Below are 27,743 nucleotides of genomic sequence, written 5' to 3'. Positions count from 1 at the left end.
AGCCCAGCCTTGGGGAGCAGGGGCAGGTGTCTGGGGACTGGAGAGCAGGAGGTGGCAGGGAGCTGCCGGCACGGGGACCTCCGCTCTGCTCGGCCTCCGCCTGCGCCTCCCAGGTGCTGAGCATAGCCCAGAGGTGGATGAGGACTGAACTGTGCATTTAAAGAAACACACACTGTACCCCTGCTGAGGGAAAAGTGGGCTGAGGAATGTCAGCCTCGTGCCTTGTTTCATCAAGGGCAGAAACCTTTCAAAAGGGAATGGACTTCATTAGGGCTCGAAGACACTTACTTAGGCAATGCTGGATTCCCAGGGCTATCTGCAGGCTTTTCCAATGGAGCCAGTAGAGACTTAGAGGAACTGAACACAAACAAGATGAGGAGGGACCACGAGGCAGACGCTTGGGCTGTGTGGGGCACCAGTGCCCCCCGTCCGACTGCGCCCGCTGCCGCCTTCTGGCCATGGCTCAGCTCCAGCGCTCCGAGCCTGCTCCTCGGCGTTGGAGTGAGGGCACTTCTGCAGCTCGCCTGCATCCCATGTGTTACTAATGGCACACCTGGTGCCAAATAGGAGCCTTTCCATTCCTAATCTGTAATTAACAAGGTTGTTAAAGTCATTCTCAGCTCTGCTGAAACCAAACAGAATTTTATATGACATATTGGGCAAAGGCGGTGTTTGAAGTAGTCTTTAATCTCAGTTCTGGTACTAAATCATATGTAAACAGTCACATTTTATCAGTTCAGCTACAAAGCAATTTATTTGTTAGTCTAATTTTAGTAACTCGTAGGTGATTCAATATCATTTGAAACACGTTATATAGGAGGGAGCAGATCTAATTTTCCACCGGTAGAGTAGGTAAAGGAGTCCCCTGGTCCTGCCAAAGGCCCTCGCCTGTTTTCTGGATAGTTTCACTGATTTTAGAAAAGCTATTCCAAATGTGAGAAAAAGCCGAATGACTAGATGTGAGGCTTTGCAGGATCAAGGCCTGCCTTTGTGGATTTTTGGCAGTGTTGCTTGACATTGCAGTGCATTTTTTTGTAAGTGCTAGTGTTGTATCTATTTTTACTGCATTGTGCAATTAGACTTTTAGGACAGAGCTGTAACTATTGAACATTTTGCTGAAAGTTTCTGTATCATGATGGAAGAGATAAGCAATATTTTCCTTTTAACCAGAGGAGAATATAATTGTGGTATCCCAGTCTCTGTGGCAAAGCATAATGGATGTTGGAGTTTTAGTGCAATTGCTTTCTGTTAGCGTGTTCACACAGTTCAACCGTGTAAGCTTTTATCAGCCTAATTTATTTCATGGGCATCCAAAGGTGGGGGCAGTCCCCGTGAATATAAATTTTAGATTAGATTAGCCATTACTGTAGGACTTGACAATTTTCCTATTGGAAAAATTGTTCTATGCTGGAAATGTGAAAGAAGTTGCCCTGTGAAATCTTAAGAAGTGCAGAATATGAAGCTATCTCCCTTTGCACGAAGGCATTTTGAGATGATTTCTGAGCGAACATGACCGTAGTTCTACTGCTGCTTGGCACTAACAGCTGAAGTAGGTTACAGGAGAAAAGGGCTGAACGCCGATAGGCAGTTGTCTTACGTAAAGCTGAGCACTGTCCAGGAATATTTTACAAATCGAGTCTTTCCTTTCCTTACAGCACCTGGGGTTTCCAGGCGATTTTGATGGGAGAAGGGGACTCTCAACAGCCTTCTGTGAAGGCGTAGGGTTCTATTTCCTATTCCTGCTTCCAGCTAGACTTTTTAGAGTCTGCTTCCTAACAGCCTGACCATGCATGCCTTAACTCCTATTTAATAGGCAAGCCTCATTGTGTTGTGGGGGAATTTCACCCATAAGTGCCGATCTTTTGTTTTTCTATTGGGAAATTCAGGCTGAATCAATGCCAAAGAAAGCTTATTTTTTTCCCCTGATTTTCTGCCCAGCATCTTGCATGCTTGAGTACTGGTCATACCCAGATCAGTATTAGCTCACGCTGGTAACTGAAATTTCCCCTCAAGGGATCCAAGTTGTGTGATCTAAAGTAGGAATGCCTTAATTTGGGTAGAATTGATCTAATCTGGGCTTCTGCAGCGTTTATAGCATCTGGAATGACTTCTTGGTCATGCACACCCCTGTCCTTTACAGAGGCAATCTTTATAGAAAACATTTCTTCTGCTCCGCCCCCCTTCTTTTTTTTTTTCTTTTTTCAGTTCATCCAGCTAAAGCCATTCCATTACCTGCCTGACTTGCATGACTATATTTGGGGAGGATTTTAGTTTAAAACACTTTAAAGAATACTCTGAAATCATAACCTACAAGGCTCTCACTTGGTTCACGTGGCTGGGAAATCTGGATACCAGGGCAGGAAAGGCTAATATGAAAAGAATAATGAGACTCAATCGACTGTGAAATCCTTCTAGGAACAGGTGTAATTGTGATCGTAAACATTTGTGGGATATTTTACTACCAGCTTTAATCTCTGCAGAGGGGAATATTTAGAAGTAGAACAAATGTGAAAGTAACTTCAAAGACTGAGTTAAAAGATCAGGAACACGAACCTCAGGTCCATCCACCAAGCAGCCGAGCGGAGAGGGTTCTGCCGCTTTCTTTGATCCATCGTTTTGCTCCAGGTCGGCACATCTGTGCCTCGAAGAGACCCCAAAGGAGGTCCACAGGGTGGTGGTCACCCCAGCTAGAGCCCTTTCCAGCATGACCTTATATTTTCCCATTAGTCCCATTTCTTTAATAGGATAACACAGATTATGGAGCCAGTTGGTCACAAACCTGATAACAGGAAAAATGAAGGACAAAATTTTGCAGCTGTGGCACTGCCTGCTAGAGAAGGTGGCGCTGGGTTGGAGTGGCTCTTTGTGGAGGGTGGGACTAAAAAAGTAGGTGAAAAAGGTCATATTTCCTCATGGCTGGTGGAGGGCACAGGGCTTTCCTTTAATGAATGCACAGGAAATGTAAAAGCAGGCAAGGGTCTGAGAACTGCGAAAGGAAGTTTGATATGGGTTGAAAGTCCTTCCTGTGCTTAGGGCCAGCGTCAGAAGCAAAATGGCATTTACGTTCCCCCGGAGCTCGGGTTTGCACAGGTCCTTGCAAAGGCCACTTTGCCAGGTGGATTTTTCCCACTGCCTTTAAGGAAACACAACTCATTGGTGATTTCAAAGAGGGAAAGCGAGAAGCTATAAAGACAAACATGTAGGAAGCGCTATGGAGTGATAAGGAAGCCAGAATGGTAAATCAAAGCCTAAAGAGGAAGGATATGAAGGGGCATGCAAGTATAAATCTTTCTAAACAGAGCAAGGAGCTGGTGAGGCCTTCAGAGGGCTGTGAATGGGGGTAAGTGAGTGGAGCTGCTGAATGAATTCCTTGACTTGATAAGCAAGGGGGAGCAGCGAAGGGTCACATACTGCAAGGAGGACAGGGAAACAGTGTTTTTCTATGCGGGGAGAGAGAGAAGGCATATTATTTAGAAGTTTTATGTGTGCAACCCAAGTAGACAGTTGGGAAATTAAAAATATTAAAATTGACAAGTCACCAATTTTAGACTAACTGCAACCTACAGTTCCTGGTGTTGGCTTCTGGACTTCGTTTTTGAGAGGTCCCTGGGAGAGTGCTGCTGTCTGAGGAGGGAGACACAGGAACCATTGTCTCCTTATTTTTAAAAAGGAGTAAAACAACAATAATAATAAAAATAAATTAAGCAAGTTGGAGAGAAGATATAGTAAAATTTACTAAAAGGCAGGCACCAGGCCATGTTAAAGAGCCATTTGGCAGACAGCGAAGTGTCCCTTAGTACCCAGTGGTCTCAATTCTGAAATCTGTACATTGTACAGGCCGAAACAGCATTAAGAGTGCCCTGGGCTTGCACAGCACCAGCACCAAAGGTGTAGTTTTGGAACGAGCTTGGAGGTGTTCCTGCAGCACAGCCCCTCTGCAGAGCTGTGCTGCACCAGGGCTGCCCAGGGCACTCAGAGCCACCTGCATGCCAGATTCTTCCCCATTCCCCACTTCCAAGGAAAACGGCAAACACGTGCTGGTCTTAATGTCTTGGTTTTGTAAGTGCCCTATGATTTTAAATGCCGACAACCTCCGGTGTTTTACATCCACTCTGAGCTACTTGTCGCCAGCCGAAGCCATGGCAGATGTTCATGGTGACAGGCATTGTCCAGCTGGTGCTCCCAGCTGCCCTGACCTCGTGGGGCTAGTGCTTCTGCTGCTCTGATGTATTGGGTGTCATCAGGAGCCATCTTGAGTACTTTTCTTACGGTCAAAACCCTTGCTGTGGATTCAATCAAACTGCAGGATGTGAGCCTTTGGACAGACACACTTTCGCCCACATCCAGCACACGTGGTGAGCTCTCAACCTGTAGCTGCTGTGCCAATGGCAGAGGACATGGGGAAGGAAGGCCTTTGCCAGCTTATTTTAGCTAAGCCAGTGTTTTCCAACTTTTTTTCTTTTTTTTTTTTTTAATGTTTATGGAGCTCAAAACATTTGACACTGGAGGTTTGAACCCTTTTACAGGAAACCTAAACCTAAACCTATTTACTACCTCCTTGCTCATGTAAATTCTGAGGTGCTTTTTACAGATCTATAGAAAGAGACTGTGTGCCTGAAGGGCCCATAGCTCAGCCCCCTGCTTTAATGAAGCTGTTGGTGCTCATAGCCTTTTGTTTTAATAAGCTGTGTGACAATGAAGACAAGCAAAGAGAGAAGGATGCAATACTGCGAGCTCTTCTCACCTTCAAGAAATTAGGAATACTTTTAATTTAGACAAGAATTTCAATAGGGTTCCCAAGACTGATGTCCCACTAAAGAGCGGAGGCACAAGGCTCCTCTTGTGAGGTGTCATGTTACCCAGGAGACAGACTGAGCAACTGAGAAATTTTGCAAGTTTTTGAAAAAGAGATTTATATATAAATGTGTTACGGGAAAAAAATACCTCTGGTTATACACATGGTAATTCTTCTGTCTTACTTTGTTTGCTATCTTTCTTTCGTTATTGTTTTAAAAGATTTAAAGGAATTTAATTAAAAAGGCAGTTTAACTACCCTCTTTTTTTCCAGATAACAAACACTAAAATAAAATGAAGTGAAATACTGGATAGCCTGCTTTATACCCCTTTTAAAACCAAACACAAAAGCCAAATGAGATCATACGGTTTATTAGGCAAGATATTTCCAGTAAAGATGGGGAAGTGCTCCTGCCACTGTACAAGGAACTGCTGAAACTTTGTCTGGAAAGTCGCAGTCAGTTCCCATGATCTGTCTTTGGGAAGGATAAGTCCCAGGAAGAACTCGGAAGATGACTGGAACAACGGGTGATGCTTCCAAGGAACAACCAAGAGTGTGGGTCATTCGGCGTAGCAGAGCTGAAGTGTGAGCACTGTCTTCTGTAGATGCAACGGAAGGAAGAATATTACATAAATGAAAGGAAATTGTTGGTCGTCAGAATGATATAAACTGTTGTGGAATACATTTATGCTGGAGGAGGGGTCTGGGCCTCAGAGCAACCTGGTTCTGCCAAACCTTGCATTGGGACAGCAGGGCCAGGGTCCTGTTACATAACCCATATATGAAAGGGATTGCACGTGATGCTGCGAAAACACAATCTGGCTTCAGTGCTCATCTCCAGTCCCATATGCTCCTAGAATACCAATAATTTCTTCCACTAGTCTGGTATTCCGTAGGCAACTGTCTAGCTGTGATCTTCCAGAGATCCACAAGCAGGCTTTATTATTTAGGTTTTAGCTCAGCTATAATACATCATTTATAAAAAGCCCTGCCGCGCTAAGCTGCATTCAGTAGCATGGCAACATCCAGTGTATATATTTGGCTGTGCTCTGCTTTGTCTTTTGTTAGCTTTGGTGTCAGCAGGTAAGTGATCAGAGGGGCCCGAGACCTGCCGGTGCTGGGACGCCTTGCGTAGAGGCTGTCTCAGCTTTACATCTTTTGCAGACCTGGTGCTGCCGCATTCCTCACCAGCGCCCGGCACACTGCTATCGATGCATCTCCACTGGAATGAGCAGATGCTGCTTTGCTCCAGACTGCAGGTGTCCGTGCTCTGCTTTTCTGCAGTTTCCTTCTGTGGAAAGCTTCATCTGCTGGGGCTCCTGTGCTCCGAATCATGGTTTGCCCCAGCCCTGCACCCCCTTCCCTTTCCAAAATGCATTTTGAAGCTTCAGCTGCAGTGATCTGGGTGCAGGTAACTGGGGGGTGCAAACACCACGGTCACTAAAGGGAGAAACCCCAGCCCTATGCCCAGTAATGGAGCTCTCCATGGCATTGTGCTAGAGACTACAACTTATCTAGCTGGCTAGATAAGGGGATGCAGGAGCCACAGCAGTGTGCTTTATGGCCAGAATATGTCAGCAAGGCCTCCGTTGCCTCCAATGGAGATGGCAGTCTGGCTTTTCTCCTGGTGGCTGCTGTAGCGATAACCATGTGCTCAGCCCCTGAGCTCAGCCCTCTGGCAGGATACATGCAGGGACCCCAGGTTCATCCCACTTATTACCAATAGCCGCAGTCTGGGACTGGGGCTGCAGGAAGGGCAGGGACCCGTAGGGCTGCTCGGCAGTACCAAGAGCTGCTGAGCATGGTGCAGCAGGGCTCTGCTCAGCGCGGGGGCTGCCTCGGTCAGGGGTTCCCCGCGGGACCCTCCTCACACAGGAGGCAGCGAGCAGAGCCGGGACAGCAGTGCCAGGTGTCAGGTGTCTGTCTGAGCCTCCCACCAGCAAGAAGGTCTCCATCTAAATCAACAGGAGCTCTCTGGACTTTGAACCATGGAGGGTGGATATTTTTAGAAGCCAATCAATCAGTGGTGACTGTTCAAGTTCAGGCAAGTCAAACACAGCTTGCAAAGTTACACAGAAGCACTGTGTGTCGTGAAAAGGTTGGTGAGCCTGCTTATTTGACAAGCTGTGCCAAATCCAGGAGCTACCAGAGCTGAGTTCTTTTTAGAGAGATATCTATAAGAAGTAGAAGTATAAACATGCTGTGGATTGTAAAACACACACTTTTTTAATTGAAGCAATAAATTACTGTTTGCGCTTCCACAGAATCCTTCTTTCAAGATGCCAAGTGTGTTTCCAAACCTGAGCAGCCCTAGGCTGAGGGTTTGTCATCCTGGCCCATTTGTAGGTGAGGAGACTGAGGCACAGAAGCGTGTAGGTGCTACTGAGGTAACCCAGAGCCTCAGAAGAGCAGTGCTGGTCTGCAACAGTGCTGGACGAAGAGAACAAACACATGTGCCCTGGCTTTCCCTGTCACAATCTGATTAGCTGCAACCGCAGGGACAGAGTTAGGTCACCCCTGGGGCTCTGAAGGGCAGCAGAAGGTTGGCTTTTTGGTGGCTCTGCTACAAGGTAGTAGCAGCTGAAGCCCTTGTAGATGTTTCTTCAAAGAGCATAAGCTAGGGATTGGTAACACTGAGTAAAGAGAGGGTGTATGAATGTAGTGTGTAGGAAAAAAAAAAATCATACCAATGAATCATACTGCTTGGTGAAAAATGTAGAGGCTTGGTGGTTCTGGGGAAGCAGGCACAGCCTGGTCTCGGACTGGCCCTCTAAAACCAGACACCAACAAATCAGTGAGCAGATCAGAAAATGTTGGCGTTCTGATTTTCAAAGCCTCAGTTTGTCCATCTTGAAAATGGGCTTGAGGTTTTCCAATGTCACTACCCATGGAGAAAAGAACCCGTGGCTCTGGCCCTGTCTGCTTCTCTGCTGCTTCTGGCCCTTCCCTCCATCATTGCAAGGCCTCTGCTCCAGAGCGCCTCGTTGCAGCCTTTGCACAGCTGCACAAAATGTAGTGCATGATCTGATTCTCAAATTGGGCTTAACTCGTATGTTCAGTGCCAGCTGGAGGGGCCTGCTGGGTTTTTGCTGATGCATCAGAAATATATTTTTAGGAAGGTTTCTCTATAATTATCACATTATAGCTCCTTCTGGATCACTCAGAGAATAGTAAACAATTGCTATACTTGTTAGAGGTCATGAATACAGAAAAACATTCCTCTGTGTGAGGTCTGCTGTTAAATAATAACTTGTCGTTTCATGGTGTGTGGGGGGGTGAATGCCCTCAAAGGGACGTGCTGACATTGTTTAAGCCAGTGATCCAGTTCCTGTAATTTACACCACTTTCTTAAAGCTGCTGCTCTGCACACGAATAATGGATGCGCCGGGGGACAGCTGTCACCCCGCTGCAGCTCCTGTTGTTGCGCGTTGAGCCCCTCGCTCTTTTCTCTGTTGCCCATTTTGCAGTGGGACGCAGGTACTGTCACCACCAGGTGGTCGGCCCCAGGGACGATGGGCAGCTGAGTGTGGAAAGCGGTGAGTGTAACTTGTACAGGGTGCAGCTCCAGGCGGAAAGGGGAAGCGAGCGCAAGAGAAGGTGATCAGAGAAAAGGATTATGAACGAGTAATTTCATGAGCAGAGGGTCTAATGAACAGCGTTTACCCTTGTGGCGTCTCTGCTGTCTGGTGCAGAGGGAGCAGTGCTGCTGCATTCTCCGCAGGGGATACTAATGGTGTCTGTATCCTCCATCCGTCATCTCCAGTGCCTGTCTGGGAACTTCAGGGCTTTGAGAAATCCTTCTCCCTGTCTCCTTGAAATTGTCTGACGTGCTCAAGAGCTACTTTTATACACACACTGGGCTTATGCGGCACTCCATGTAAAGCTTCATTTCCTTAGAAAATCCAGGCTTTACAATAATCACCTCACCACTTGCCCAGGCGTAACATGCAGTTGTGGTTTTCACGGTACAGAAGAACTGTGAGGATCCAGCTGTGGCTAAAATCAGTTAACAAAATGGGCAAATTAGCAATCCCAAAGCCCTTGGAGTCCGTTCTCAAGGCCAGAGAAGGAACCAAGAAGTCAGATGGAGCTACAGAAGCTGGGACAGAGCAGTGAGCACCAGCCTGGGCAGGTGACAGACATCTCATTTCTGACATCGCGCAGTCCCTCCCTATGGCGGGGGGATATACCCTTTGCTATGTGATCAAAAAAAAATTATGTCTCAGCAAAAACATGGAAACTTTATGGATTTAGTCTGGAAGGAGCTCAGCAGGAATGCATAGGAGCTGACTGCAGTATTTCAAAGTCTTTCTAGAAGCCATGGGATGAAATCTTCCGTGGTGCTGCAGGCAACAAGTCACCAGCTCCAGCTCTCCAAACTTCGCTGTAATGCTGTCTCCACAATATTCACGCAGAAGAGGATGACTGGAGGGAAGGGCAGTCTCCATACTCAGCCCCCTTGCTTGTCTTGGGTTGTGTTGCATGCTCCGTGTTGTTTTAATGTAGTTCCTAGCATTTAATGCATTTTTATTGCTTTCTCTAATAACACCGACTGAGCACTAGGAGCCAAACCAAACAAGCCATACCAATAAGCCACACATTTCACTTCAAACAGCAAAGCGGATGCCACTTCCCCTCTTCCAGCCTGGCTGTGGAAGTCGAGGCCCTCACTGCTCCTCAGGGTACGGGAAGCGATGGCTGCTGTGGTGTGGGGGAGACAGAGCTGGGGCAGCAGCCCTGCCGCGCGTGCAGGAGTGGCTGTGTGCCCCCTCCAGCTCCTGCCTGCGCCAGTCTTGTTGGTCTCAAGGTGGAAGTCAGACACGGTGAGAGGCTGGCTGTTCCTGGGCTGTGATGTGGCAGCTCGTCTCATGGGCTTTATCAAGTTGGGTCTTGTTTTTGTGAGGCTGTAAGCACCTCTAAAGCCTTTACCATCACTGGAGGCTGGTGTTCACGTTCTGCATCACTGAAAGCCTTTCCATGAAATTAAAACAACCCCAAACCTCCTCCCCTGGTGCTGATCAGTGGTGTGGTGTTGACGTAAGTGTACTGGAGTTTCACTTACAGCAGCTGGGTAGCTGGCACTTTTATAGACTTTTTTTTTTTAAATTCTCTTTCTGTCTTCTGCAAAATGTTCCTGAAGTTTTTTTTTTTCTTTCTGTTTGCTTTTCCCCTACAAGCCCTAGCCTTCATGTCTGTCCTCTTAGGACTGCTTCCTGTTGTTCTCTGTGATCTCCCTTGTTCCATCTTCTCTTCTCTGGTTTCCTCCCTTTCATTTTACCCTTTTCTTTTTTTTTGCTCAGACTGGCTCAGCCCATCCTCCCAAAGGGGAAGCGTATCTGTTTCATTGCCCTGTCTCCATTTCCCTCCCAGCCCCACAGCTGTTCCCGTTCCTACAGGCCCCTCTCCTGCTCAGAGCACCATCCACGTCCAACCCCTTTCCTCCATCACTGGAGGTCAACAATAGAGAAAACAGAAAATGAACCAGGAGGGGAATATTACAGCCAAGAATGATTGTTCCTGCAAGATGCCAAGTATTGTCTCACCAGCATTAGCCTGGACCGCTTTCATCTGGCTGGACGGGCTGAACCCACCATCTCCAGCACTGACACGCTGCATGCGATGTTTCATGCCACACAATCTGTCATTGCTCCTGAGGAATTTTAGCCTTTCATGCTGCCCAAGCCTGAAAGGTGTGACCTCTGCAGTGAGGATGTGGTGAGGTGCGAATGTACACTTTGTTTCCAAGTTCCTCTTCTCCCCCCGTGCGCTGCACTTCAGCAGCAAAGCAGCAGGCACCTGTAGCTGCAGCTCTCTGTGCGTTGGCCCATGTAATTACGCATTTTCTAGTTGTGCTCAGTCAAAAGCATTCATGGAGCTACAATCTCAGCTGGGACAGAAACTAATCAATCTAACAAGTTGGCTCGTGTGCAATTACAGAAGATACATTCTGCCGCTAATTTGTTCTGCCACCCCTTTGCCCGCCTGCGTGGAACATGCTGTGGGGACAAATGAACCCAGAGCGTGGCTCGTCTGCGTTACCCGTCTGCCTGTTCTGCTGGGGTGAGTGAAAGGTCCAGCTTAAAGGTGTGAAGGGGTCTTTCACTCCAGAGGGAACTGGGCTGCATTTGGGCTGCAGTCTGCATATCTGCCTCAGAAATCATATGACCCCTGCGTCGGGCATCTTTTTCAGAATTAGGGAATGATCAAATCTGGAAGGAGAACAAGCACGGGCAGATCTGCCAGCAAATAAGTGAAAACCTAATACAGCCCAAAGCTACTTCATGGGCAGCCCACTCAGTGGCACTGAGCCCCCAGAACCGCTGTTTCACTCTCTCCCTGGCTGCGATCGCATCTCCTACCCATTCCCCTTGCCTCTCCTTGTAATCCCTGACTCAAGCTTTGCCTTGCTCAGCAACAAAGAAAATGTCTTCAAAAACATCTTCACCCTGATACAGCGGGAGGCTGTGACTGATAGTCACGGCTGGGGAACGAGTGCGGCAGCAGCACTGAGCTGTCTGTGCCATTATTGTTCTCTGCTGCAAACTGGAAGCGACTGAGAGAAGGACAGCACAGTTTGTAACAACCCCCCTGGGACCTGCATGAACCTTTGGTGTTGCAGGATATGCACAGTAGTCAAGGCTGGCAGTTTTGTCCATGAAGATAATGACAAAGTCCCTCATCTGAATTTAGTCTCGCTATCTAGCACTTTCACAGCGATTACTCGCTGGTGGCTGACACTTAAACAGTGGGTTTTAAAAACCTAAGTAAGGAAATGGGAGGGGAACACGTCAACTTCCAGGGCAAACGCAGGATGTGTTGGAAAAGAACGAACGATACGGTGATCGCCTCCAGGTCAGTCCTGCTAAGTTTGACTCTCATGGGGATAGTTAAACAACCTCTTAAAGGGTTCTTCTTGTTAGGTTTTGTTACAGAGCAGTCACAGTGCATTTCCCCTGCAAGCAGTGAGCGCTCTCCCAGGGGAGCTCTCCCTGTACGTGATGCAGGCAGCAGCACTCTGGGACCTCCCGGTGTAGCAAATGCCACAGAGGACAACTTTGAAGTGGCCGTTAGCATTTCCAGGGGCAGGTATGTATGGAAGTGAGATGAAGAAAAAGGTCAAAGAATGCTTTTAGTTTGCATTACCTCTTGGAAATGTAGATTACTGTATTCAAGAAAAAGTTTGAGTTGCACAACACAAACAGTCCACTTCTGAATATGTCGTAAGGATACTCTGGCAAGCTCAGCAGCCTATAAAAATGCCCACTCTGCTTATAGTATTTAATTGTTTCAGCCTTCGATAAATCATCTGTTACAGCCTGTTGTACATTTTAAAGCATTTCTTGCTAATGGATTTTCACAATGTGGTTTAAGGGATGTTGTTATTAATAAATGTGACTGCACTGAATAGTAACCTGATAAAGATGAAAGAGACATTTATGAATTCCACTTCCCTTCCAGCTGCTGCTAGGAATATTCCCTCCTTCAAAATACATTGCATTTAGTCTTGATTTCTTTTTTGTTAAAACCAGACTACTATATTCTGACTTTATAAAGAGAATATTAGTGGAGTTGGACCAGTTGTGAACTCATCTGTGGTGGTAAAAATCCAGTTCTTCTCAGCATATTGGAAAAGTTTCCTCACTGTAAGGGAAAACAGGGCTGGCCCAGGTATCCCATGCAGATATTCTTAGTGTGTAAGTTTAAAGGCAGTTTGGCATTGGCACAGTTGTTTTTTTTTCTTTTTTGAAATATGATTAATGGCTCTTAATATTGATGGAAACATGAAAAGAAAATAATTTGTCCATGCTAGATAGCCAATTTTTGCTAATGGACTGTTCTCCATTACGTTATCATTACAATGCCTTCGTTGTGTATAAATTAGAGACTTAGGTTCAGTACCGAACAGTGTGTGATTGGCTCCAGTTGACCAGGAAACGTGGAATGTCTAAAGGCTGGTATCTACCCCAAAAATGGCTCTGTAAACGCTCATGGCACACAATAATGGGAAGTACTGTGAGTTATGTTGGGACTGCATCATAAAACTATCATAGGGCTAAACAAGGACAATTGTGAGGAGGGATGTTAGCAGAAAAAAAAAAAGAAAGAAAAGAAAAAGAAAACCTTTTTATTCTTAGAAGAGAGCTTAGCTTTATAAGGATCTGATCCATGTAGAGATTGATGTCTTTAGCACAGGAGACAGGTATTAATCACAGGAAAGAATTTGTTTTCACAACTAGCAGAAAGCTGGTTCTCTTGACAAATAAGAAAAAAAAAAGATTTTCTTTTTCTGTGTTGAGCTTCTAGTTAAAGATGGTGAGGTCCACATACAGAAATAGAAAGGACCAAAAGGCAGCCTGAAGCTGGAGGGTGCTGAGAGACAAGGGCCCTGCTCCGGCCTCTCAGTTTCCTGCAATGTGACATGGTACAGCCACTTCTCTTTTCCATGGAGCTCTTCTACCTCCCACTTTCTGTGAATCTTCTTTGTTAGCTCTTTTCAAGGGCTGAGACTTCCTTGTACCTTGTGTTAGTACTGCATGTAGCTTCTCCAGATGCTATGGTAATACCTTCAGAACTAATAGGCAGTCTGCCACCCAGCTCGTTCTCTCAACTCACTCTTTTGCGAAGCTGCACATCTTTGTGAATAGGCTGCTAAGGGATTTATAGATAAAGCAGTAGCATGGATCTGCCTCTGATCTTTAGTATAAATCAGGGGTAAATTCAATGAAATTCAGCAGGAATACAATGGGTATTTCTTGCAGAGGAACTGAGACATTCTGTTCAAAATACAAGAACACTACTTACAATAAAGTTTATAATACAAGACAAGAAAATGGTGTGATACCGTGGCTGCTGGCACCTTGCACTAGATTTCTCCCTTGGGGTGACTGTATTACCTTATAATCAGTCAGTTTTTCTGGATTAATTTCCTTGCATAGTAGGTTATAAATAATCATTATCGGTATTGCAAGGAGGCTGTGAGTTCCTGAACAACCGTGACAAAATTCTTAATGTGTCAGTTACTGATACAATGCATCTGTTTTTGTAACTATTTTAATTATGTTTTATACACAAAGGAAAGAATACAAAACTTTTTTTTTTTTTTCTAGATTCATGGGCTAATTGGAGGACAGCCCACCTGTGGCTGTCTCTGTGTATGTAAATCCTTTGTCTGGACTAACGTGATATTCAGCGGTAAGCATTTGTTTATACAGTTTAGCAATGTAAGACCCTAGCCCCTACATACTCTCTGAAGACAACACCGATATGTTACCAGCATCCCAGGGGGCACATCTTATTACTGGAGGAAGACTCTCAGCCATGAAAATGCAGTTTTATCCTTCTCAAAGTGCCCCTTGCCAAAGTCAGCCAAGCATCCAGAAGCATTTACTCTGAGTGATGCATCATTAATATTCTGCTAACTTGCTAAGCATGTGAGACAGGCCCAGTCTTTCCAAAGGTTTCAATCTCTACCATGTCCAAGGGTTGCTACCCCCATTTCTTTTGGCCTAGCCATGCCCTTACAAACATCCAGAGCCTGACAAGCTGCAATTTCATAGAAGCAAAAGGACGTAAAAGATAAGGTATTGATGTAAGAGAGAGATGAGTCAGGCCTGTGGGCAGAGTCCCATTGATTTCAGTGAAAACAGACAGGGTTGTGGTCACTGTCACATAGGTCCAGGAGCAGACTGCATTAAGTCTGTTATCAGGTGCCCGGCTCAGTCACTGTGCTACGGGAAGGGAGCGCAGCTACCTGAGGTTGGGTGCTGAGTGCTGCTGGGTGGTCCAAAACAGACATTGCCAAAGTGAGCTTATTTCCTCTTGCAGATACAGTCCAAAGAGCTCATGAGGCAGTCTGTGCTCCTCCTCTGCCTCTCCCAAAAGGAATGCAGGTCTTGACCACACACACAGCTGATACAGGACCTTGACCTTGAACTTTGTGCCTTGGACATCAGCTTTGTGAGCCCTTAGACAGCCCTTCTGCAGCTGCGTCAGGCCACACACAGTCACAAGTCTCTGCTGGGAGGTGACAGGCACAAAGCTGGCACTGGCTCTGTGAATATTTCTCCTTCGCAAAGTCAAACAGGTGAGCGTTCTCCACTGGTGGCCAAAGTGCTTTTGTTTGCCTTAACTCTAGCCTTGAACAGGAGAGAAGTGTGTGTGCAGCTGGCACTGGTCTCAGGAGGCAGTGATCACCTGCAGCTCCTCCCTAGCTCGTTCACACAGTGTAAAAATTATGATGTTCTGGCTCTCCAGTAGCTGAAAGGGCTGTGGAGTCAGTGCGGAAGCAGAATGAACTGGTGTCTTTCTGATCTGATATCATTGATAGACTGTGTTTCGCTCTCCTGTGCTCCAGTTATAATACCAGCTAGAAAGGCTTTCCAGGACAAATGGAAATGTGGCCCTTGGACTTGTAATTATGTACACAAACAAGCCTCAGGCATGCAGGATCTGGCCTATTTGACCAGTGTGCTATGTGCTTCTGAGGATGCTCTGCTGCCTTTTCACTAGAAAGTAAAAGCAGTTTTGTGCCCAACAAGTGATAGGTTTTCTCCAACCCTGCTTTTTTTTTTCTTTCTTTGGGCTCCTTTGCTGCCTTCCCCTGCAAAGGGGGAGCAAAGGGGTGGTGCCGCCTGTGGGTTTTAACTGGACACCGTCCCTTTAATGTGGAGTTGTGTTTTTCCTTCAAGGCCAAAAATAAATGCTAGTGAAGGAATAAACAGATGTGAAAAGAAGGCTTGGACACTTGGAAGACAAGACTGCTTTGTGTTTCCCAAAGCCATAAGCCTGTTCACACAAGGAGGTTACTCTTTCAGAAAACCCCAAGTCCTGTGACGCTGCCCAGGTCAGTAGGTGCCCAGCAGAGCAGGGGGCATTCCAGGCAGACATGCCTTGGGAAAGGGACATCTCTGCTCCCCTTGGAAGAGAGGAGAGGGAAGGAGAGAAATTAACTTTGCCACTTCATCTCTTTCTACAGGGTTTGAACATGCACCAGTTTGTCAGCAGAAGACAGCTTCCATCTATCTCAGATAGACATAGCCGTAGTGCTGTGGTTGCATCACTTGCAGGCTGACTCGGGAAGCGGGCAGTGCTGCTGCCTTCTGCAGCTGAGGAAGCAGGTAAAGTGAGGACACGTTCACATGCAGGGTCCCAGAGCGCTTCTCAAGGGAGCGGGGAAAGTGAGTGGGTGGCTACGTAGGCGACTACTAAAGTTCAGATCCCCCTTTCAATGCCCTATGTGGCAGTAAGGCCAGGATTTTAAATGCTTTGCATTCTTCAAAAGTGTCTTGCGGACAGGGCTCCTCTCTTCTTGTGTCAGCCTCATACCAGCAGCCCGAGCTAGGCCTTTGCTACCTGCCTTGGCTGCATGTCCGGGACAGGGCGCCCAGCAGTGTGGATGCGCTTTGCTGTCTGCAGGAACCAGACAGAATTCAGAGCAAGCAGCTTGGCGCAGACACCTTGTTTTCCGGTAAGCAAAGTTAAACTGCTGCAGTGATCTCAGTGGGGTTAGGGAGCTTTAGACTTTACTTTAGGGACTTAACTAAATCTTCACTGAGTGCAGTACCTTTTGAAATGTGACCTTTAGGCTCTTTATGTCTCAGCTGTTGTAGAACGAAAACCCCAGTTAATATTGAGAAGTGTTAAGGTGATACAGAGTCTCTCTCGCACACAAAGGGAAGTGCAGTTCCTTTTCTGTCTCTAAAGCACCAAGTTGTGAGTCAGCCAAAGCCTCTGAAGACTGGTTAAGAAACAGGAGCTTTTACAGGCACCTCATTAGGGCTGAATTTTCGGCACCGTCTGTAGTCACACACCAAAACATACTCATCTCAAAAAGGGCAAATGTTGGGAAATTAAGGGAACTAATTAGTGGAATCAACTGCACTGAATAGCGTATGAGTTGAATGTGAAACTGGATTCCAAAACTAGCTGAAACACGCAGGACAAACCCTGAAGGGAAACACTCCAAACCCAGTGGGATAAAAAACCAGCCCCAAACACACGGGGGGAGTTAAATGACAGCAGGCAGGGAACGGGCAGAAGGTCTGATTGGCAAGAGGGTATTTGGTTCGCATGCAGCCAGGGACTGAAATCAGATGTCTGGAGGGGAACCGCTACAGGGAACGACCATCTGCTTTGCTCTTTGATGGAGCCCATCACTCCTGTCATGGGGCTGACTAAGCAGCTTACCCAGCAGGTCCTGAGCAGCCGCTGTTCCATGGACACGCTCAGTCCGGCAATTCAGGACCTGCTTTAGGAGTTACTCTGTCGGTGCCACAAGGGCGGCATCAGAGAAGAGTGGCGGAGCAGAAGACTGGAGGCAGTATTTGCCTCAGTCATCCGATTTTAATTTGCTGAGGTCAGGAAATAAAGGGGTAGACTGAAAAATGTCAGAAGTAAAATTGTGAACTAGACTTTGAAAAGGAAATTAGAACAGATGGCACAAGGTTTCAGCTAGAGAAATAAAAAGAGGAGAAATGTGGTCATTATGTAGTAGTGAGAATGGGGTTGAGATTAGACCAGTCTGCACATGGTCTAAAAATGAATTAAAAACACTTTGCCTACATTTGCAGTAGAGATGATCATATTGAGCAGCGGGGCAAAGACAGGATTTCTAGTGGGAACATACATAAGGGAATGAAAATTGTCACATGTAAGATGGAAGGAAAACCTTAAAGAATTCAGTGTGCTCAGATGAAGGTGCACTGGCAGATTTCCATCCCAGGATTTGGAAAGAACTGGCACATTAAATGAGTTCAGCTTAACCTGATACTTCTCTTTGATGACTGCTTTTTTTCTAGACAAATGAAATACAGGTGATTTACTCTATCCAGACTTGAGTGAAGAATCTGATATTATACCACAGGGGAAATTACTAGTTGAAGTTGAGAAGATGGGGATTAGTGTGGATGGTGAACACAAAACTGCTAAAGCTCTGAGAGGGGAAATGCCGGACAGAGGCAGTTAATAAGTGGAACTCCTCAAAGGTCAGTGTTGAGCTCAGCCTTGCTTGTTTCGTTAATGATGCTGGCACAGCAGTAGGAACGTAGTAAAGAAATCTGCTGAGGACACAGGCTTTCTTAATACAAAGGAGGATCAGAACATCAGTCAGCAATAACTGAATGACAGAATTTATCTGAAATAGAATAGAGAAAGTATAAAGATATGCAATTAGAAATTAATAACTAGAATATCACATTACTCACTTGAAAATGACAAAAGTAGGGTGGTGGAAAAAAAACACAGTGAATTACTTGCTCCCAGGGAGAACTGTGAACCACCAATCTGATATGGAAAGGCAAACACAATCCTAGAAGATACAGGTTCACTCATGTTCAGGGAAGATTAGCAGGTACAGAGAAGGGCATTGAGGATGATCAGAGGGTTTAGAACAAGAGAAGACTAGAAGAGTTTCATTTGTTTTGTTTCTCAAAACAAAGACTAGAGGAGATAGGATTGTTTTCAGTAAATACATCTGATAGGTAAAGATCAGAGAAAAAAGAGAATTGTTTAAACTAAATTATGATGCTGGCACAAGAACAAATGATATTAAGGCTGAAAATTTTAAATGAAGTGCTGGAGTAGCCTGCCAAAAAGCATGATATAATGTAATTGACTGTAATAGTGGGCGACTGGATCAGTAATCCAGAGCCCTGTGTTCCTAGATAACTTCTTTTTGGGAAAGGAGTCAGTCATGGGAGTTAAATGCAGGGAATTGGAAGGAACAGCCCAGACCAACACCACAAATGTGTTCCCAGTGATGGAGCAGTGCGGTAAGTGACTGAGACTCGCATGGCACCCACCAAGTAGTGATCTCTTTCTTAGTAGGAAAACTAGGCCAAAATGTGTGCAGTGAAGTGCTAGATATATGCCACTAAAACAGTTTGTTGTGAGTTTGAGCTCTTGCTTTTTATCTGAAAATGTGACCATCTTTCACCTCACAAGCCTGGCTACATGGTTGAAGGAACATCTTCAGGATTTGCTGTCCTGATACCGGCAGTCATTGCCTTGCCTCCATGCAGCCTCAGTGGCTGTCCCCGGGGAGCTGGAAGCAGGCGATGCGCTCAGCTCCCTGCTCTGTCCCCTGGTCCTCTCTTTATCTGATGTCCTCTTTGTCAAAAGGCCTGGGCAAGTGATAATGTACATCTTCAAAGAGAAACATGCAGACAACAGAGTTTTGGCAACGTGTGTACTTCTTAAATGAGACTTGTTGAGGGACACATGCCACAGTAATGCCCGTATGGCTCCCCCGACCTCGGGGCACTGAGCCGCGATGCCTGGGCCCCTCAGGAGGGCTGGGAGCGACAGCCACTGACAGCGGCCAGGGCCAGGGGTTCTCAGGGCTGCCCTGCTCTCAGTACAGGGCTAGGCTGTGAGCCCCACACTACTTATGCGAGAGCAAGGCTGGAAATGGGGGGGGAAAAAAGGAGGCCAACACCGAAGCTTTTTATTTCAGCGACTAAAATGGGGGCCTTCCCTCTTCCTCCCCGAATGGGAACTGGCAAACTCAGCTCTTTAATGGTACAAGCTCATCTCAGCCTTGCCTATAAATAGATAAATGAGATTCCTCCTGTCCCAGTGAGTAATTCTGACATCCTCCCTTTGCCTTGCAGAGAGCTGAGTCACAGGCACTCTGCACTCCAGTCCCTGCATTACTTACATGGTCTCAAAGGAAATTTTAACACATCCAATGAATCATCAGGGATTGGATCATGTTTAAAGTTATTCCATTGGCATTTCCCTTCTATTGTAGCAAGTCTGCCAACACTTAAAACTTTAGCTAATCTGGACTCAAAATGCACTGAGGAAATAGCATGTTGACATATACAGCTACCAATACAAATAATTTTAAAAGTCCTCCTAAATCTGCATCAATAAGCAAACAACCCGTAGTGGATTCCTTTAGCACTTTGAACCTGCTAATTTTGTCAGACTGCTTCTTTGTTTTGTAGCTGCTTATTTAAAGGAACTCAAAGTTTGAAATGTTTTAATATTCAGTCTTTAGGCCCCTAATTTAATCTCCTGCAGGTTTCCTGCCAAAATATTATTTGCACTGAGATGTAGCTTGCAGCCCCATGCTCATTCTCTCACAGAGACGCACACATTCCTGTTCTTACCCATGATAAAAATAAAATGCCTGCAAAGCAGAGACAAAACCAGAGTGGTGTTAAGTACAGAACCCAGGGCATTAATATGCTGGCTGTACAAGGCACTGAGCTCCAGCCTGAAGCAATATCTCCTGATGGGTCATTTTCACTTGTTGCCCTTCTTTCTCCCATGTGGTAAAGGGTAGTTTGATCAGTTTAGAGGCAACGCAGCATCTGAAGTCAGAATGTCTCTCTCTGCCTCAGAAAACATCTGGAAGAGTGGAAAATTCTCCAGCAGAATTTGGGAACTGTGAAACAAATATAAAAATATTTCTCTCTGTTGGTTTTCTGGCTTGCCTTTCTGTATCTTAGAACTGGTTGGGACATTTCACTCATTATTACCAGACTCTCGGTTTCAACGAACAAGAAATTCTAACGTTTGCTGGTTTGCTGCTATGGTTTTGTATTCTGAGACCTAAAACCTGGCTTGCTCTTTTGATAACCCTAGGAAATCTGTGTCTTATTTAAATAACATTTTTCTAGTACCTTTTCATCAAGCAATTCTCTGCCTGTGCATAGATTGTTAACAAGCGTTTGTTCAACACATTCCAGCATGAGCTGCAGTCCCTCCATGAGATACTATGTCTTCTGCGCTGAGGCTCATTGGTTTATTTATCAGCCCAGCACAGCCTCGGTTGCCAGTTTTCTGCCAGCTGTTACTATATGATAGTATTGGGAAAAAAAATCAGTTTTGGCTCTGTAAGTTGAATTGGATATAATTCAGCTACCTGTTGACAAATGATGATTTGTTTAACAGCATAAACTGTAATATTTTTATAGCTGATAGTTTTCACCCTACTCTGCAGCCGGAAAGAAAAAAATAATGAGGAATTCCCAGAAGTTTCTCACTTTACACTAAAGTTTTCTTGTAGTGTTGCCTTGTTGTTTCTGAGCAGGAAAAGCCATCCTTACTGGGCGAATTGGTGGTGTCAGCACAACGCTGGACAAGGGCGAGTACATGAACTGGGGACACTCAGCTTCTTGGTTGGCCTCCTTCCGGTAGCAGCAAACCCCACTGGATGGTCAGGCCACAGAGATGCTCAAGGACACGACAGAGGCCTGAAAACAAGCCAGTGTTTCTGTAAAGCATTAATCACCCTGTGCGGGGCCAGGGGTGGGAATGGGGAGAGGGTGCACTCTGCCTCGGCATGCACATGTTTTCTATCTAAGCTTTGTTTCAGCTGGATCTTTCCCACTAGCTCATCCTTCTTTAACACCTTGTACTCATTTATTACGAGGCTGTTTAACAGCACAAATCAATTAAGTACCGCAGAAACCCACTGAGACAGACAGAGGTTCCTATCTCTGGTTCAGCTGGGGTGGGAGGCACGCAGAGGTTAAGCCCCGTGCTCCTTGCCACACAGCGAGCGGGGGTGGAGCACGACGCAGCCCCCAGCTCGCCTCCTGCCTTTCAGCCTCCCCCAGCACCCTCCGTGCCACACTGAGCCCCACTCAGGTACTGCTGAAGTGAGAGGGTCCTGGGGCTTGGCCCCACATTTGCTGCAGCCCCCTGCTGGGCTGTGGAAGCTGTCACCCCCTCCAGCTGTGCCCACGGACACAGGGCTCCCAGCAGAGAGAACAGGGGCAGCCAAAAGGCTTTGCCTTCCCAGCCCTGCTGCGGCTTCTCCAGCCCCCTGGGATAAGCCCTGCGAGGGGTGCAGCTGGGAGGCCCCGGCCTCATGGCAGCGAGAGGCCAGGGAAGGTGGGGTGCTTGGGGCAGCCCCAGGTTTGCCAGGGGCACATCACAGCCCTGAGACGCGGCAGCTGTACGAGGGCCCTGCCTGCAAACAAGCAGGCAGCCAGAGGTACGGCCTTGCTTCTGTGCGCCCGTGGCCAGCTTTACCATGCTGAGGGCTGCTGGGGCATAACAAATGGGGTGTGTTCCTCTGAGGCCTGGCTGAGCCAGTCCTGAGGTGCCCAGCTCTGCCATAATGGGGATATGGTAGGGTTCGGGCCTCTGTTGTCACCTCTATGTATCCTGCTGGATTCTTCATCAGGATATTGCCTGGGTCCTGCTAAGGAAAGCCACTGTTCAATGGCGCAGCTAGTACCTGGGCAGGGGGTTGTGCAGGGCTTTAGGATGTAGCACAGTCACAAAAGGTGAACAAGCAGAGTCAGAAAAAAAAAAAGTGACTAAAATAATTGTTTAGGTCTTGTTCCAACTGCAGCTTAGCGTGCAGTACCCACTCAGTACCCACTGTAATGTCTTCAGGCTGTGCTCCCAATGCCTGCCCTGGTTCAGGTTGGTTTAGAGTTACTTGTATGTACCACACACTTCAGAAATAGGAGCTAATAATTCAAGCCACATGACATAGATGATCCACAACATAAAGGAAAATAAGAACTAACCAACCAATTCTTGCTCATGCCTTTAAAACGTGCTCAGCCAAACTGTACTTCGTGAATCTCTCTGAGGAGGGCCAGATTCTGTAGGACATGTCCTCAGCTCACAGAAAGAGACCATTAATCATTAGTGTGCCTTGGTCCCTGGCTATTTTAATCACTGTTGAACTACTCATGCAGTTCCCACTCCTAAAAATGGTATTTGACTCCAATGCACATGATTTCCTTTGGCTTCCTTTCCCCAATTAAGAGCAAGCCTTAACTACTTGGAAGTGCAAGCACTGGAATCCATGGATTTGCTTCTCATCTGTCATGGAGCAAAAGCGTGGTACTACAAGTAGCATCTGTGCTGCCAGACATAAACATCAGCATATATTGTAACCGGCCAGCGCAGTACGAAGCTGTAACGGCTTTTGTGCCTACAGGCTGATGGCCAAACCCTGTCCTGTGTATTGGAGCACTGGAAATGTCTTTGGTCCCTGCTATATTGTTAGTCCATTTCTGTTCCACTTTATTAAGTAATGATTAAAAGTGCTTCTTGTATATGTGGGCACTAATTATGGCACGTCAGTTTGTTGTGGGAGAAGTGGATGAACATGGAGTACATTTGTAAACTGCAGGCTGTAGAAACCAATAAATCTTCTTTCAATTTTTCCCTTTAAAAGCACTCAGCCAAAGTCACAGGAAGTTTAAGGGAAAAACAAATTGCTCATCCACAGATTCAGGATCACAGTGAAGCCTTGTAATGCTCAGCTTCTCTCATGAGGTCGATGAGCAGCCTGAGGAGTCTGGGGGTGTGCAGAGAAAACTTCATTGCCTTCCCTTAGTTGCAGACTAATAAACGCATTGTGTCCACCTCCATGGGCTTACCTAATTTATAAACTGGATTGCCACAGCTCTGAATTTCTCTGCTTTCACTCCTTGTACGTGAACATGCTCCTGTTGAGCTTGGAGAAAGAACCACTCTGATTTTGCATACAGAGAGAGCAGGAGAGGTTTATAGGAGGATCAACTTAAATAACAGGTAAAGTTTTGCAGATGCACTGCTCATGAAGGATCCTTCCAGTGTTTGTCACACCACGTCAGGTCAAGGGCACAATGACAAACAGCGGGAGGACTATCAGTGATTATAATATGGGATTTAACGCATAACTACCAATAGCGTTATTTACCTGGAAAACTATGAATTGTTTTTCTTATATCCTTACCAGGCAGGAAAGAGCATGTACTTTTTTTAAAAAAAAAAGAAAAAAAAAAAGAAAAAGAAAAAAAAAGCTGCATATAATGCAGCATCAGCCTCAGTAATGAGGAATTTCTGCATGGCTTTCTGGTTCAGAAGACAAAATCCTGCCACAATGCCACAGGAAAGTTTTCAAACTTGATGGTGCAGAGAAAGGCATGTACACAAGTCATACTATCCAAAATCAGCTGATGAGCTTGTGTGCCTAATGTGGAACTCAGGAAGTCAATTCATTTTGCAGGGTTTTGTTTTGTTTTATTTCTCTTAAATATTTCTCCAAATAGCAACCAAATTTCAGCTAATACCAACTGGGCACCAAAACAAAGTCCATCCTTGAGAAGGCTGGCCTGGCTGGCTCACCAGAGAAATTGCTCGTTCCTTCCCACCAATTCCTGCAAATGTTCCTTTACATAAACTTGGCCAATTCTGATCCAATTAAAAAGACAAAGCCCAACAATAATCTGCTAAAGCTAAAGGTTCCTTGAGAGCTTAGATTTCTTCAGTCTTGCTGAAAATTAAATGTTTAAACATTGTGAAGAAAGTTTGCCATAATAACCATATTTCCTCCATGAAGCAGCTATTCATCAAGAACTACAGCAAAGCACTAAAGGGCTCCAGTGAAAGAAGGCAACAAATTTGCCTGCAAAATGTTATTTCCTGCACTGGACTAATTCAGATCATGTGGCTGACATACAATTTCTGTTTGATTGAATGTACCACATTAAATTATTCCAGACAGGAGTTGTGCACTGAAAGCAGCTGATAATATTACAGGGCAGTTCAGAAAGCGTCCCCTGCAGCTAGACTCCTTGCAGCCTGGAACAGCAGTGTTTGAAAGACTCTAACAGAATTGCTTGTACTTGAAGAGCAATACATTTCTATTTTTTTTTTCTCCCAGTGGGGATCTCACTCCGCAACCTTTGCTCTTTTGGGTCTATTCTTGGTGGGCGGTTGTACTACTATTGTCAGTGTGTGCTTTCCAAGGATGAGCAAAGTAACGTGAGTGGTGGCTCAAGCTTAGCAGCTCCTCTGTTATCCATGCAGAATTATCTGCATGGAGGTACCACGATGCTTTATTGTGGTGGCTTCTATCCTAATGTTCATACTACCTAGCATATGCTAGGGATGGCAACTCCAAGGAAGTCTGGGGCAATACTTAAGCACAGTAGACACTGATGGCAACATCTGAAATTGTTTTCAGGGTCAACACTTTTCAAAATGTATTTATTGTAGGTATTTATGCATTTTTCCAAGCCAGATTAGAGGTGCTAAATGGCACTGAACTTTCGGAAAGAACAGCCAGATTTCTTGTCCTTGACATCTTAGTGTCTTAGCCTGGACACTAAGAAATGGTCTCACATGGCTGCTGAGAGTTCCCTATGGTGTAACGGGGGGGGGGTCAGCCAGGCTGGATCCCTCCTGCCTATCAGTCCCTAGCCAAGTGTCCCTATGGACTTCTGCTGTGCCTGCTCTCCACTCTGAAAGACAGCTGTAATAGAGCTGTTTTGAGAACAGATGGTATAAAAGTTAACACCAAACCTTCTTGTTCTCCTATTCAACATACGCAGTCACATACATGAAGGGTTTCTTCCACTGTGGCTGTACAAGAGGCATAAGTGGGAAATTCTGGGCTGCCATAAGGTACAAGACAAGGTTATAAAACATTGGAACAGTTTATCAGACATTTATATAGGCAGAGTTCCCATAGCACATAAGAAAAAGATCCATTCATCAGGGCACTGATTTCAGAATGAATTGCAGCGATTGCTCTGTGCGCATCCTCTGAGGTTCAGACTGGTCCTTCTGACTTTAAAATCCATGAGTTGATTCTCTTCAAAGGGGCTGAGCTGAGATAGGAAGAAGCTGGGCAGGCTCATTCCAGTATTTCAGAGTAAAAATGTTTATTTTAACATAAACATTCTTATTTTGAGTAAGATGCAGATAATAAATATAAAAATTGTAACACAGAGTCATATCAAAAAAGTTACAAAACCCCATTCCAGATCTTCCTGCTTTCAGTACAACAAGTAAATTGTTGTTCTCCAACGTGTTAGCAGCTGAGGTGATTGTACTTAGTTGGTTTGGTAGATATCAGATTGAAAACAGATCAATTCCATCCACACATCTTGCCAAGGGAAACATTCAATTTCTTCCATCTTCTTTCAGTATCAGGTGAAGACACTGGAGTTGCTAAGAGAGGAAATGCCCATGGAGAGGAGCAGAGGGTTTGGGCTTTCCTATGATAGGCCAGTCTCAGCAATCACAGGTGTCAAAGCGGAAAGTCCCAAAACAAACCATTCCAAAAGTGCCACATTCCTGGAATCAGCCCGCAAGGAAGGACACCCCCGAGACAGTCCTGCATGGCCTTGAGCAGCACAAATTTCGTTGTTGTTCGCAGCCAAACAGCGCCCATCCTTAGCTGATAGCAGGGTGCCTTTCTTGTGCCCATTATCTCTTATCTAGTCACACAGTCACTGGGACAAGAATTCTCTTTTGGGGCTTGCTTACAAAGAGGAGTTGACTATTCTGCAATAGTCACTGCAGGATGACTTCATGTGAACACACTCATTCCACAGCGGCTGTTAGAGTTTCTGATCCATACCATACCTTAACTGGAGCAGCGTCAGTATGTCAGTGTGCCTTACAAAGTTAAGCAAGACCTGGGACCCAGTTTGGGGTTTCTAGTCACTTCTCCTTTACAAAGAATTCAGCTTTAAGAAAAGCAGTGGGAATGTTCCTGAGAATAACAAATAACAAATGAGTAATTCTTGCTCCAGAGCCATATAACCCAATTAAAGATAGGTAAGTGATGTGTAAAGGCAAGTCTGTGCAGTCAGCATAGAAAAAAATGCATGCAGTTCTAATCTATTGGCACAGGCATATAAAGCAGAATTAATTGATAAACATATCAATTAATTGATAAACAAAGCCTTTTCAAAAAAGGTAACGACTAATCCAACCAGACACTGGGAAAGGGACTTGCTGTGGTGGGGCCAGATTAATTTGACTATCCATACCCCTAGGTGGAGTTATTAAAGGATAAAAGCTTTGAACATTGTTGCAGAGTTCAATGAAAATAAAAACTTTTACTCAACATAGAGAAGCTCTCAGAAATGCAAACGAGGTGTTAGAATGCATAAAGATGTTGAATAATTGAATATTATAGAGTTTTGTTTAACAAATTGCTTCTCCACATGCAATTACTACATCCTTGTCTGATCTGAAAAATTAGAGTAGGAATAAAGCTCAGGAAGAGGGGATAAGAACGAGCAGAGATCTGCAACGACTCAGAGCAGTTCAGCTGAAAGAGGAGTAAAACGGGGAGTCAGAACGGGGAGGGCAGTCTGCAATATGAAGAATGGCATTAAGTCTAAATCCACCAACTCTTTCACAAACATGAAAAGAATAAATTTAATACTGAAAAAAAAAATTGAGATAAAATAAGCTAGCACACATCACTGTCCTGGAATCTGGAGAAAACTTTTTAAAGAACTTATGACAGAAATCAGTCACGGGAGTACAGTCCTGTGAGATTACAGGAAGGGGCATGAGCAGGAGCACTGGCTGGACAGAGTCCGTCCATCTGCAAGCAAGCAGCTGTGCAGAAATGGGTACAGCGACACGGGCAGGCTGCTCGGTGGGCGTTAATTAGCCCATCCCCACAGTGGCCGTTAATTAGCCCATCCCCAAGGCCAGCAGTGGAGCAGTGGGTGCTGCCTGCTGCCCAAGCACGGCGGTGACGCTGCACCCAGGCTCCCGTGGCTGACTGTCCTGGAGCCAGGGGAATCGCTCGCCCCGCGAAGCGAAGGTGGATCTCTGGGCACACCCTGCCCCTGCTCACAGCCAACACCTCTCCCGCTGGAGCAGCTCTGGCAGGGGCCGCGTCTCGGGTTGGGAATATCTCCAGTTGCATTTCACTCTCGGGAGGGGAAAACAAAAGACAGACATGACAGGGAGGGAAAGCACTAAAGTTTGTTTCGTTTAACCCACTCTGACTGTCAGGTCTCATGCCATGAGCTTCACGCAGAAATGCACCCTCCATACCACAGCCCACGACAGCGAGGCTGCTCCAATCCCCTCCACCACAAACTTTCCCCAGCCTGTAACACTACCGTGGCTTGCAAGCAAGCCTTCCCTCCTGAGGGCATGCCTGCGCCCTCCTGCCTGTCCTGCCCCAGGCGCTCATGCTTACCTTCCAGGCCTCCCCATGCTGGAGGTTACA

The 27,743-nt window shown here is 45.9% G+C and overlaps 2 long non-coding RNA genes across 16 annotated transcripts in view; one reads left to right on the top strand and one right to left on the bottom strand.

Moving 5' to 3' along the window:
* LOC121057117 overlaps positions 1–26,951 on the top strand; it is a 147,031-nt gene extending 120,080 nt beyond the window's left edge. For 7 of the 15 annotated variants that reach the window (XR_005813645.1, XR_005813640.1, XR_005813639.1 and 4 more), the window contains 5 exons: positions 5,069–11,881; positions 13,903–13,987; positions 14,621–14,879; positions 15,484–15,638; positions 15,771–26,951. This is a non-coding gene — a long non-coding RNA (uncharacterized LOC121057117). Of the gene's footprint in view, positions 1–5,068; positions 11,882–13,902; positions 13,988–14,620; positions 15,639–15,770 lie in introns of all 15 variants that reach the window. The other 8 variants (XR_005813634.1, XR_005813633.1, XR_005813646.1 and 5 more) reach the window with 8 other exon arrangements.
* LOC121057118 overlaps positions 24,737–27,743 on the bottom strand; it is a 19,519-nt gene continuing 16,512 nt past the window's right edge. Inside the window, exon 2 of the long non-coding RNA XR_005813647.1 lies at positions 24,737–26,258. This is a non-coding gene — a long non-coding RNA (uncharacterized LOC121057118). The remainder of the gene's footprint in view (positions 26,259–27,743) is intronic.

Source organism: Cygnus olor, chromosome 18, assembly GCF_009769625.2.
Source record: "Cygnus olor isolate bCygOlo1 chromosome 18, bCygOlo1.pri.v2, whole genome shotgun sequence".
NCBI lineage: Eukaryota > Metazoa > Chordata > Aves > Anseriformes > Anatidae > Cygnus > Cygnus olor.
Note: the sequence above shows the minus strand (reverse complement) of the source record. Positions and strands in the feature narration are given on the sequence as shown.